At 39.0% G+C, this 12,221-nt stretch overlaps 1 protein-coding gene across 1 annotated transcript in view; it reads right to left on the bottom strand.

Moving 5' to 3' along the window:
* Window positions 1-12,221, bottom strand: part of MALRD1 (MAM and LDL receptor class A domain containing 1) — a 296,434-nt gene that overhangs the window by 22,148 nt on the left and 262,065 nt on the right. The gene's annotated exons all lie outside the window — the stretch shown is intronic.

Below are 12,221 nucleotides of genomic sequence, written 5' to 3'. Positions count from 1 at the left end.
ATGATGGAGAGCAGCTTGGCTAGCTCCTCCGCCAGCTCTCTCAGCACTCTCGGGTGGATCCCATCCGGCCCCATAGACTTGTGAGTATCCAGATGACGTAGCAGGTCGTTGACCGCTTCCTCTTGGATTATGGGGGGTTCATCCTGCTCGCCATCCCTGTTTTCCAGCTCAGGGCGCCGAGTACCCTGAGGATAACTAGTCTGCCTGCTAAAGACTGAGGCAAAGTAGGCATTAAGTACCTCAGCCTTTTCCTCATCCTCGGTGACAATGTTCCCCCCCGCATCCAATAAAGGATGGAGATTCTCCTTGGCTCTCTTCTTGTCATTAATGTATTTGTAAAAACTTTTTTTGTTGTCTTTAACGACAGCGGCCAGGTTGCGTTCTAGCTGGGCTTTTGCCTTTCTCATTTCCTCTCTGCACGACCTAACGAGATCCCTGTACTCTTCTTGAGTCGCCTGCCCCTTCTTCCACAAGCGATAAACTCTCCTTTTTTTCCTGAGTCCCAGCAAAAGCTCCCCGTTCAGCCAGGCCGGTCGTCTTCTCCGCCCGTTCTTCTTGCGGCGTACAGGGACAGCCTGCTCCTGCGCCTTTAAGACTTCCTTCTTGAAGATCGTCCAGCCTTCCTGGACCCCTTTGCCCTTCAGGATGGTCTCCCAAGGGACTCTCTCAACCAGCGTCCTGAACAGGCCAAAGTCTGCCCTCCGGAAGTCCATGGTTGCGGTTTTGCTGCCTCCCCTCCTTACTTCACCGAGAATCGAGAATTCTACCATTTCATGGTCGCTAAGCCCAAGACGGCCTCCGACCACCACATCTCCCACCAGTCCTTCTCTGTTTGTAAACAGGAGGTCGAGCGAGGCACCTCCCCTGGTAGGCTCACTTACCAGCTGTGTCAGGAAGTTGTCTTCCACACACTCCAGGAACCTCCTAGACTGCTTCCTCTCTGCCGTGTTGTATTTCCAGCAGATGTCCGGGAAGTTGAAGTCCCCCACGAGAACAAGGGCTAGCAATCGAGAGACTTCTGCCAGCTACTTGTAGAACGCTTCATCTGCCTCTTCATCCTGGTTGGGTGGTCTATAACAGACTCCCAGCAGGATATCTGCCTCGTTGGCCTTCCTCCTCATCCTTACCCATAAACACTCAACCGTATCATCATCACAGTCATTGAGCTCTATACAATCAAAACACTCCCTAACATACAGAGCCACCCCACCACCTCTCCTTCCTCGCCTGTCCCTTCTGAAGAGTTTATAGCCAGCCATTGCAGCACTCCAATCGTGAGTGTCACCCCACCATGTTTCTGTGATGACGACTAAGTCATATCTATCCTGCTGCACAATGGCTTCCAGCTCCTCCTGTGTGGCTGTTGGGTAGGGGCAAATGACAAGAGAAGAGCTTTGCAGTAGGGAATCAAGTCCATGACCTCCAAGAACAAGCATGAACATAGCTCCTCATTAACTTGGAAAGAAAAAGTTCCAAGCAGCTGTATTTTCAAGGAAGACTTTGATGCCTGTGGAAAATTGAATGCTGAAATCTGTTGGGTTGGTTTTTTTTCTTTCCTTTCCTTTTTTTCTTTTTTCCCCCCCAACAACAGTAATTATAATGTTTCATAATGTCTAAGATTGTTCAGTATAAAGCAGTGTTCTGCATTTTCATTTTTGAAAGTTGTTAGCTTTTGTCAATATACTGTGTTGGTTTCACTTTTTTCAAGAGCCCTCATGTTTTATGTTGAACCTGATAAAAGATTAAAAAAATATTAAATCGTATGTGATGTTAATCTAGAAGCATTCAGTGCATTAAATACTAAATATCCATTTGGCATCTCCTCTGCACTTCTTCAGATTTAATAATTTAAGTGCCAACCTTGTTTATGTTAAAAGGATTTGCATTAAAAGGCAGATTGATCATTAAGAAAATGTCCTGAATTGTTAATCATCTTTTGTGATCATGGAAATGCCTACAGAATTTTTATTTTTACTTATTTATTTAAATCTACCAAGATGTGTAAAAGCAATTGCTCAACAAGTAATGGAGGCAAAACAGAAAAATTAGCTGCTAGACAAACAACTGTGACCATAGCTGCTTCTGCCCACAGAAATTTCATAAGTAGATGGGATTGAGGTACACTCAGCGTGTGATAAATGTAAAAACAGTTCTAATTTCTATTTTTTTCTGCAAGCGTCCCTAACATAGCTCACTCAGTTACTGACAGAAAAGAATTAACAAATGGGAAGTACAGAACTAACCATTGCTACTTGCAAGAGCTCTCTCTGCCATTCTCACTGATACCTCTTCGCCAAAGTACACCTCTTCTCTGCTGTGAGACACATCTGCTTTTCTTATTCTTATCTGAAATTTTGTCATACAGAAAAACCTAATCTGCTATGTCATGTGTACATTCAGAATGACTAACAGTTAGTCAGCCATTTAGTGTGCATGGTATTAGTAGTATGTAAATTAAAGAAGTAGTATGTGGATGATTGTAGTTATATTTTTGATGCATTAAAGTAAGGAGTATGACTGTACACTTCGTAGTATTCTCTAGAGACTGTACTTACTTATGAATCTGCCACAATGCACCAAACTAGTATCTTCTGTCTGAACCCAGATTTGCTGTTGCTATGTTTATAGTGCATTTGCTATGTTTATAATACTTTACATGGGGATCATTACACATGAGTGCTGACATTATTCAGGAGCTGTGCCATACCTATTTGAGTGCAGACTACTCCAGGAGTAGTGACAGAGGATACGGGGGTAGGGGTAGGGGAACTAACCCACAACTTAGTTCTTTGCAGAAACCAGACTTTACATCCCTCTGCTATCAGTGTAGAAGTTTCTCTTCTCACTAGCCTTTGCAATCAGTGTTATGCAAAATAAGCTTCACTAGATGCTTATGAGTATGATGAAAACAGCAAGTCTTCATTCCATTATGGGAAAAAAGCAACCTCTACTTCAGCAATGTAGTTACCTGTTTGCACTCTAGCTGTTATTAACCATGTACTCAAAGAAAAAAAAAAAAAAAGCAAAACCATAGTCTCTGATTAGTCTTTATTGCTGAATCAAAGTATACAGAATTCCAATAGTGAATGTTGTGTGATTGGCCTCAGAAGATATCATACTTATGATGAATGTAACCTGTTGCCTGCTGACTGTAGCTGGAATTAGGAGTCACATTATTCCATTCATGATTAAGCTCAGAGGAGATGTGGGACAAGGAAAAAATTCTCTTGGAAAAGACAGGTGAAGCGGATGGTAACCTCAAATGTCAAGAGCTTCAGATCAAGCATTCAAACATCACAGCTAGCAAGGAATCCAGAGAATAACAAACTCAGGAATGAAAAGATGTACAAACTTTGATAAGCTGCTTCTTAAAATCATGGAACCATGGGGTGGAGATGGCAGAGAAAGTAAAATATCTGGATAGATCACCAGGTGACTATGAGTTATCAATATTATGTAACCTTAGGGGGGAAAAAAAAAAGAAAAAGGAAATTGAGTAGTACAAGAAGCTGTAGGATGTAGATAAGAGCACATTAACCCACTGGGAGAGAGCTGGATGTTCTCTGAAACACTGTGCACAGTTCTGGTCATTCCTGTTCAGAAAGATGAAGTCAGAGTGGGACAAGGCAGAGGCAGACTACTACGGTGAGCAGAAAAATAGAAAGTCTTTCTCACAAGAGGATTCCAAAAGAGTTCAGCTTGTTTAGTCTACTGAAAGAAGAGCTAAAAGGCATACGGCTGTTCTCTAAAAACACTTTGGAGGATGAACAACAGGGGTATTGAGGGGCTTTTAAGGTTAAGGGAGGATACTGGCACCATTACAAATGGGTATAAACTGGCTATGAATAAATTTACGAGGAAATTATTAGAAAGTATCCAAACAGAAGAGCAAGGCTTTTATCCTTCCTGCATTTCTCATGGTATGTTGCTTCAGAAGAGTCAGCTCTTAACCTCTGTACCTGGTACCACGTATACCAAAGAACCTCAGATGCTGGAAACTCCCAGTAACACAGCAAAGTAGAGAGGAATATGCAAGCCAAGAATTCCCCATAATTGGTCATAAAAGAAAGCAACTAAATTTCTGAATAGAATTATATGATGTGACTGTGTGATAACAAGGGCCTGGATTTGAGGGTGCGGATATATGCTTCTATTCTGGAAACTGCTGAAATTCATAACTGGCAAATACAAAACAGTCAACATGAGGGAGAGTAATATGAGCTATAAACAGATTTTAAATGAAATATAAGTACTCTGAGAAAAGATCTGGGTATCCTCATAGATTATTAAATGAAAAAAACTGCTCTCTGTATCATAAAAGCATGCACTATGCATAAAGAGTAAGTTAGAAGACATTAGAGATTACAGTGATTAAAATCATATGGCAGAGACTGAAAAGATCAGATTTAATTTATACAGAAGACGAGTGGGAGCAGATATGATGAAGGTAAACAAAATGATATATGGTAAATGGAAGAAAAATTGTGTGTTGCTGTCTATCCTCTAGAACGTTCAATCAAACTGAAAGGAAATACATCTTACACTAATAGTAAAGAAGCTATTTGTCACATAATGCTTAACTGACCTGGGGGAGTCCTTGCCATAGTAAGTCTTAGAAGCCAAGAACTTAATGATAAGTACTGGAGAGAGCTCCTTAAAACAGTGAATGAAACTCTTTAGAGATTGCAGAGCTTAAAGTGCTAACTGATGGCAATTTGGAAGAAAATTTGTATATTGGCATCATCATTTTCTACATGTATTTTCTGGTTTCTTTGCTCCCAGGGTGTGCTATCGACTACTCCCAGGTCCCCAGCATGACACACTGTGATTACTCGTTGCTGTTATAGCCACAATGAGAGGTTCTAATTACAGCCTGTGTTGAATAAGAAAAGGTAACTGTTAGAAGGAAGGACTCAGTCAGTGTACTTAATTGCTTTTTATATAGATATACAAGGAAACTATGGTGAACAATTGTGAAGTTTAGAGTGGGACTTAATTTTTCTAACATTAACCACCTGAAAAGGGAGGTACCTAGAGACAGTCCAGACAAGCTTAGACTATGTGAAATAAAGAGAGGAATCCTCATCTGGATCCTTTACCATTGGTTATAAGAGTGTCACAATGACTAGTTCAGATTAAATAGGTGCATTTAGCTGTTACACAGCTAGGCAAAAGGAACAACACCTTAATTCTTGCTGTTAAATGTTTAAACAGAAAACAAGCAGCATCTGATATTAGAGTAGGAACATGAGGGTGAGTTTTATCACAGACAGCTTGTGAATGACATCCCGTTAGGTCCAGGTAAACCATTTCTTAAAGGGGGAAGGGTAAATACTGTCTCCAGCTCCAGTCATTTTAAATAGAGATGATCAGAAAATTTCAGAGCAAATATTTCTTCACTGAAATTAGTTGACACATGAAAAACCTTATGATTCACAGAAAATTTGAATTTAAATTTTAAAGAAATTCTGTCAGTGTCTGAAACCTGCCTGATCTCCTGTCTGATTTTTTTTGTCTGGCTTCTACCCTAAAAACCTCAGAACAAAACCAAACTTTGAAGTTACTCTGCTGAGAATTACACTGATTTGAAAAACAAACCACTTTTTATGGCTTCACTAAAATTCTTCCTGATTCAAACAGGTGTGATAGTCTTGTACAGGACAGACTTTTTTTCAGTGTATTTTATCCTATCACAAGGAAATGCAGACCTATATGGAAATTATTTGCTGTGTCATTTGCTTTTGTGCCTTTACTCTTCAATGAAATAGGCCCTAGCAGAATTCACCAAGGGTTGGTATGTAGCGTGCACCCTATTTTATGGCACAGATTCATTCAGCTACAGTAATGAAGCAGAAGTACGTGCTCACAGCAGATGGTCAGACCTGAAATTCACCATTTCAAACAATTATGCCCTTTTTAATGCTACCTTTTCCCACCTTCTTAAATAATAGTTTTCTGGTAACAGATTTTCCACTATCATAAAATAACACTGATGGTTAAAAGCCCCAGTGGGGCAAATCTTGAAGCTACTCCTGGCACTGAAGAAAGGATTTGGTGCTAGCTTCAACAGGGAAACGACTATCCACTTAGGTAACCATTAAACAAAATAAAATGCTTAAGACTTTGTCCATAAAAAAAAAGTGTTTTTTTAAATGGAATTTTCTCTAGGGCAAACCCAGTATTTCAACCCAACTTTATTTAAAGGTCAAACCACTAGAAAGCATATTGTTTAATTCTAACTGATGCTGACGTGAGACTTTCACACAACAGAAAAGAAAGAGCTTGAAACAGTGTAGTAGGTACATTGATCACTGACCACTGGAGATCAGAGTTCAAATTACCACTGAGTCCTGAGTTTCAGCCCACTGCTTTTGAGTCTGGAACTGTGCTTTGTAAAAAGTGACTATCAGAATAAATAACCTTGTCCATAAAAAACTCTTGCCATTTTAAACTTGGATAAAACAGTGAAAATTAGTAATTTTGTGAACTAGAATTAAAAGATGGGATACTGGGAGTGCAGGGCTGGCACCTTGAGAGAGGTTTGGTTCAGGTACTCTAAGTGATATGCCTAGCACAGAGAGCATTTCACTAGTGAGAAAAGGAACTTATCTATTTCCATTTCTCTTACTCTAAGAAACCTAGGAGATTGAACTAACACAATTTACCATTTACGATATGAAGTGAACCTACTCAGGAAGTCTGTATCAGTACAATGGTATCTGAACTATTGAAACAAAGCGAAAAAGCTCACTGAAGAGATACGCCTTGGCTCAAATCAGCTTACAGTAAAGAACCAGTCCTTTATGCCAGTCTGCCTGTCCATCTTGTTTTCAATTCTTGTTTCCCAGTTATTTTTTCTTTTTTTATTTGGTCCAAACTTACATGCCTTCTTTCTTTGCCCCTCTTGTGTTTCTTTCTTCTATTCTTCCCCCCCTCCCTTTTGCTACTTGTGGAACATGCACTTGGAGCTGATGCTTGATTTGCTCTTGAAGAACGTTCCATGAAGGAGAAGAGCATAAAGAGAAAGAGAGCAAGGAAAGAAAGAGACAGAGAAACATAAATCTCTAAAAAACACTTTTTACATGTTTGTGTCTCAGATATAGCCCCTAGCTGCAACTTCTAAAGGAGTGAATAAAGATTAAGGAATGACTTGACAGAAAACCTGGTTGTGCAGCAGTATTGACAGCTGGTAGCAAAATTCTTTTGTTTTCAGAAATGGCACTGATTTCATATTTAGGTAAAATTAGGAAATAATGCAATAAAGTATAGAAGTGACAGCTAATTTTAAGATAGGCCTCTTAATTTCACAGAAAAAGCTTTTTGCTTAAATGACAGTTCTGTTGATAGAACAGATGGGGTTATGTATCAGTAGAAAACCTAATAAAAGATCTGAATATATTTACAGGGGTTGGATTTTTCCATAGGGACCTTTTTTTGCTTTGTTTTTGCTAGATTGTGGGGGTTTTTTTTGGGGGGGGTGGAGGTTGTTTGTTTGGGATTTTTTTAATGTTTGCTTTTATTCCCTTTAATCAGACTGTAACGATACTACATAGTCACTAGTCTATTATCTGCACTATAACTAGTTAGGTAAGAAATAATAGGTATTTATCAGAAAGTCAGTTCACATATTTGCTTTTCACTGCTGTTTACCCTCTGAATAGCTTTCATATGGATGAATCTGCAATGTCCAGGTGAAATTAAATAGTTATTTAAAAAGCCTGAGCAATGGAAGTGTTTTGTCTGTATTAAACCACACATTTGGCAAAAATTTAAAAAAAAGGTCATAAAATTTTTTTCTTTCCTTTCCCCTTGCCCCTTTCCAGCATTGGTCTAGTCTTTTTATCCACTGAAATGGTCTACTTTAACCAGAGCCTCCCAACACAGGGCATTGCTTCTGGGAGGTGGATTGTAGTATATATTGGAGATTATAAATAATTTTGTCATTCTCAGACAGTTGTAAATTTATCTGCTTACATAGGAAACAACACTGTACAATAACATTTAATGCCGCTTCTTCACAACATTGTACAAGCTAGGTGCACAAGTACAGGCTAAGATGACATAAACACAAATATATTCTTTAAAGCTTTTCACTTGTATTTTAAATGTATTTCTATAAGAAAGAAAGAAACAAACAAAAAAACCAACCACAAAACTTCTCCTTTGCTTACCCTCCATGTAATACAGAGACAGTGGTTGACACTGCATTTGAATCATTCCCCAGAAAAGCCCAAGTTCTGCAATAAGTTCTACACGTGCCAATGTGGTCCATGGAAAAGAATAACGCTGGGATGTTGTCTCTGCATAAATTGCACGGTCCTCTCCTGATATTAGAGATGAATTTCACAGAAGCTTGGGGAATTCACTGTCTAGTTTCTTGCTAACAAGTTAAATTTATGAAATCTTCAGAGGAATGACCTTTAAACAATTTATGAGAACCTAAGACACTTTAGATGCAATAAAATAATTTCATTACAACCTTTCTCCCAGCTCCTCATTCTGTTAGCGTTGTTATGGTTACAGATTCAGGACTTGAGAATTTAGGAGCAGCTGGAATTAAGGATTCCCATGCAATTTCAATTCAAACCTTCATGCATGTGTGTTCAGGCACAGTATTTAATTGGAAGATCACAAACTCGCCCTACACCTCCCTCACAAACAAAAAAACCTTAATTCTGGTATTCACTGTTTGGCTTTGCAAAAATATTATTATCATGGCATACAGCAGAGGTAATTTACTATACCTGATACAAAACAGAGAACCCCCATTGTTATTATGTGTAGCTAAATCATCTCTTCTGTCATCAGTGGTCAAACCTTCAAACTTCAGCTCTTAATACTACTCCATTAGTTGACATGAAGAGAAAAATGAACTTCAAGTACATTCTTGAAACTTTTATTGAGGAGAATAGGTAGCTCTAAATCTGGCTTATTTGCCTAAATTCAGTAGAAGATGGAATGGTTTATTTCAACTGTTGTATTTGGCACTTTGATAAAGCAAAGTCTTTCCCATGGTCTTTAGTGCACCACATATTGTTAATAATGTATGGTGAGCTATGGCTAATGATAGAAGAACTTCTAACAGCATTCCAGCATCCATTCAATAAACTGTTTCCTCGGCTGCAGCCAAGGCATATGCAGTACAGATGAAGAACGGAGAACTATTTCCCTGATGTTAACACTGCTGTGCAGTGAATCACTGTGCTTGTACAATTCAGAGCAGCCTTTATGCTCCTTCAACGTGTACCACCAGGCAGAACAAAAACCTGGTTAACCTGCATTGCTGGTCAACGGCCCTAGCAGACAAAGGTAGCATCAAAAAATCTCTGAGGTCAAAGAATCCTTGCTATGTTCTGTTTTTCTTCTGATGATCTTATGTCAACAGTTGGGATAAGTTGGCAGGGAACCATGACAAATATTCTGTATTAATAATGGACAGATTTACATTTTGTAAAGGCATAGTGTCAGTGGAGTAAGGCACAGGACCAAGTCTTTTATATAAGCTGAAGTCAGCTTTTATATAGCTGAAAAACTGACTTCATTAATCCACTTCTTCTCTGAATGCAAGGACATTGCAATTTTTTACCTATTTGGAATAAAAAAATGTAAATTCTTTCTGCATGGTTCCTAGCATATGGGGTTTTTTACTACTCTTGAAACAGTCTGTTACAAAGCTGTTACAATGCTCTGCCTTTATTCTTCCACATCAAATAACTGAAAATCAAGAAAACATTTCTTAATTTCACAAATCTTTTCAAAGAATTAGAGTAAGAAATATATCACATTACTGCACATCAATTACTTTTTTACATTTATAGTAAATAAATTCATAATATATTATATCAAAGCATGACATATTCTGAAATGTGTTCTCAAATATGGCCTGAGTTAGCCAATTCTGTAATGTGTAAAAGGAGACTGAACTTATTTGCACATGACAGTTTTCAATCTTTTGAAAGAGATTAAACATTGATAAGATTTTTTTTCTAATTTCTTTTCCCTTTTTTTTTACTAGGAGGATTTTCTCATAGCAGTTCTTTTGAATCTGTTAATGTGAAAACAGGAATAACGCAAAGTTTTATCCTTCTTTTCATGATGTACTTGATTATCTGCTTTACAGAATTGCCCATTTTGTCATCTAAAAATTTCCTGCCAATTTTTTCTGTCCTTTTTCTTGTCTTGGGAAGTACGCTTAATTTTAGAGCTCAGTAGTTTATGGCACCATTTTTCTCTCTCCAAAACTTGTACATTATAATTTTTTTAGTTATATTGTGATATTAAACAAAACTCACTATCAGAACTGGTGTTATGTCTGGACCTGGACTACTAAACCCCAGAAGATATGGTGTGGGCACCAAGTATACCCACAAAGCCATGAAAATAGTGACAGGCTAATGCAAGGTTGGCATGTTGGCCATTCTTGCCATTTTATCACAGGATGTCCGATGTTTGTTTTTCATATTGAATACTTGAAAATCTCAGCCTGTTTCTTTCCAAATGTAAATACGTAGATAGATTGCATGTTTGTTTTCACCTTTATGTTAAGTTTCTTTATTCAGTGTGATTAGCTTTCATTGAATCCTCTGACAGAGAAAACAGGTTGTTCTTATCCTGGGAAACTACTGAGCAGCCAAAGAAGAGGTGGGGAAGAGAGAAGAGACCACAGAGCAAATCAGGCTCGGCAGGACAGGGAGACACAGCACAGAGCTGCCAACCTCTGGCTCACATAAAAAAGACTGAGAAACAACAGAAAGGAGAGAGAGAGAGAGAGAGAGAGAGAGACAGGGCCTCAGAGCCAAGGGGATGTTTCCTCAGGGCCAGAGGAGAAAGAGCAAAGCTTGCAGCCACTCAGAAAGTGTCCAAGTTAACTGCAACAAGCTGGGAAGTGAGGACACATCTGTGAGGACAAGTGGGCAAGGGGAGAGCTGTGAGTAAATCTTTTTATTTCTATTCTATTGTCCCTAGTCACACTGATTTTTCTCAATTTATATAGTATTCTAATTCAGATTCCAGTAAAAGCTGGCTTTTAGTTTAAAAGCCTTTTTGTGTTCAGTCTGGGCACATCCACTTTTAAGATAGAGCACGTTGCAAGTACATCTTAAGGGATCAAAAAATAACACAATAATATTATTAGGAAAAAAAAGCCAAATGTTTTTTCGTGGCCTTGGTTTGACCTTAGGGTGGGTCATAAAATATTGCAACCTTGGCAGCCACAGAACTAGAGCCTCCCTTTGGGGTCAAGAGGAGCACAAGAGGAGACGTTCAGCTGCTGGGAAGTGGCAGGAGCCTGAGCCTGCCTCTGCTCGGCTGAAAAGGGGGCAGGCCAGAGGAAAACATCCTGCATGATGGGCTTTGTCTGCAAGCCAATGGTTGGGACTTACGTTTGTAAATATTTTTTTAAAATATATAGACACTCTTCAGCTACAAATTATAGTACAAGTGATAAAAATTTGCATTTTCTTTATTCTCTCAATTGTCCCTTTGCTGAAGATTTTAATATCTTGAAATATTAGATTGTATATAGTGCTGATTATTAGCAATTTTAATAAAAAGATGTTTTGCTAACAGTGGATTTAATAATGCCTAGTTTCCTATGTGCTCACGTCCATTCATACTTTCAATAACATCACTTTTCTCATGTCCTCGTGATTTCTTCCATCTTCAGCCTATTTCATTCAGATCTTCTCTACAGTACTCTCAACTCTGTCACATGAGCACATACTGCTGGGCAAGAGTTAGCATGGTGCCACGAGAGTAGTGTGTGCTGATTTGTTGGTTAATAGGTGCAGGGCAAAGAGGATAGATAACTATTGAGCTCATACTGCCATTTTGCCTTATTTTGGAGAGAGCAGAGGACTACAAATTAGGATTTGCATGTCCCAATAACTATCATCTCAGACATACCTTTTCTCGTAAGTCATTGTGTCTGAGTAGACTAAGGGAAGGCTCACCAGTTATTTAGTAAAAATTCCAGAGAGCAGCCCTGTGCCAGAGCTGTATCTTGATGAACAGCACAAGAGGAAACCTTGATGAATGGACATGCTTCTAGTATGTAGGCAGCTGCCAGCATACACTGTGGCATGGACAACCAGTGCCCAGAATTTTTGGTGATTTCCTTCCTTCCTTCCTTCCTTCTTTCCTTCTTTCTTCTCTCCCTCCCTCCCTGCCTCCCTCCCTCCCTGCCTCTCTCCCTGCCTCCCTCCCTCCCTCCCTCCCTCCCT

This window comes from Pygoscelis adeliae, unplaced genomic scaffold, assembly GCF_000699105.1.
Source record: "Pygoscelis adeliae isolate BGI_AS28 unplaced genomic scaffold, ASM69910v1 Scaffold27, whole genome shotgun sequence".
Lineage (NCBI taxonomy): Eukaryota > Metazoa > Chordata > Aves > Sphenisciformes > Spheniscidae > Pygoscelis > Pygoscelis adeliae.
This window is presented reverse-complemented; position numbering and strand designations above follow the sequence as displayed.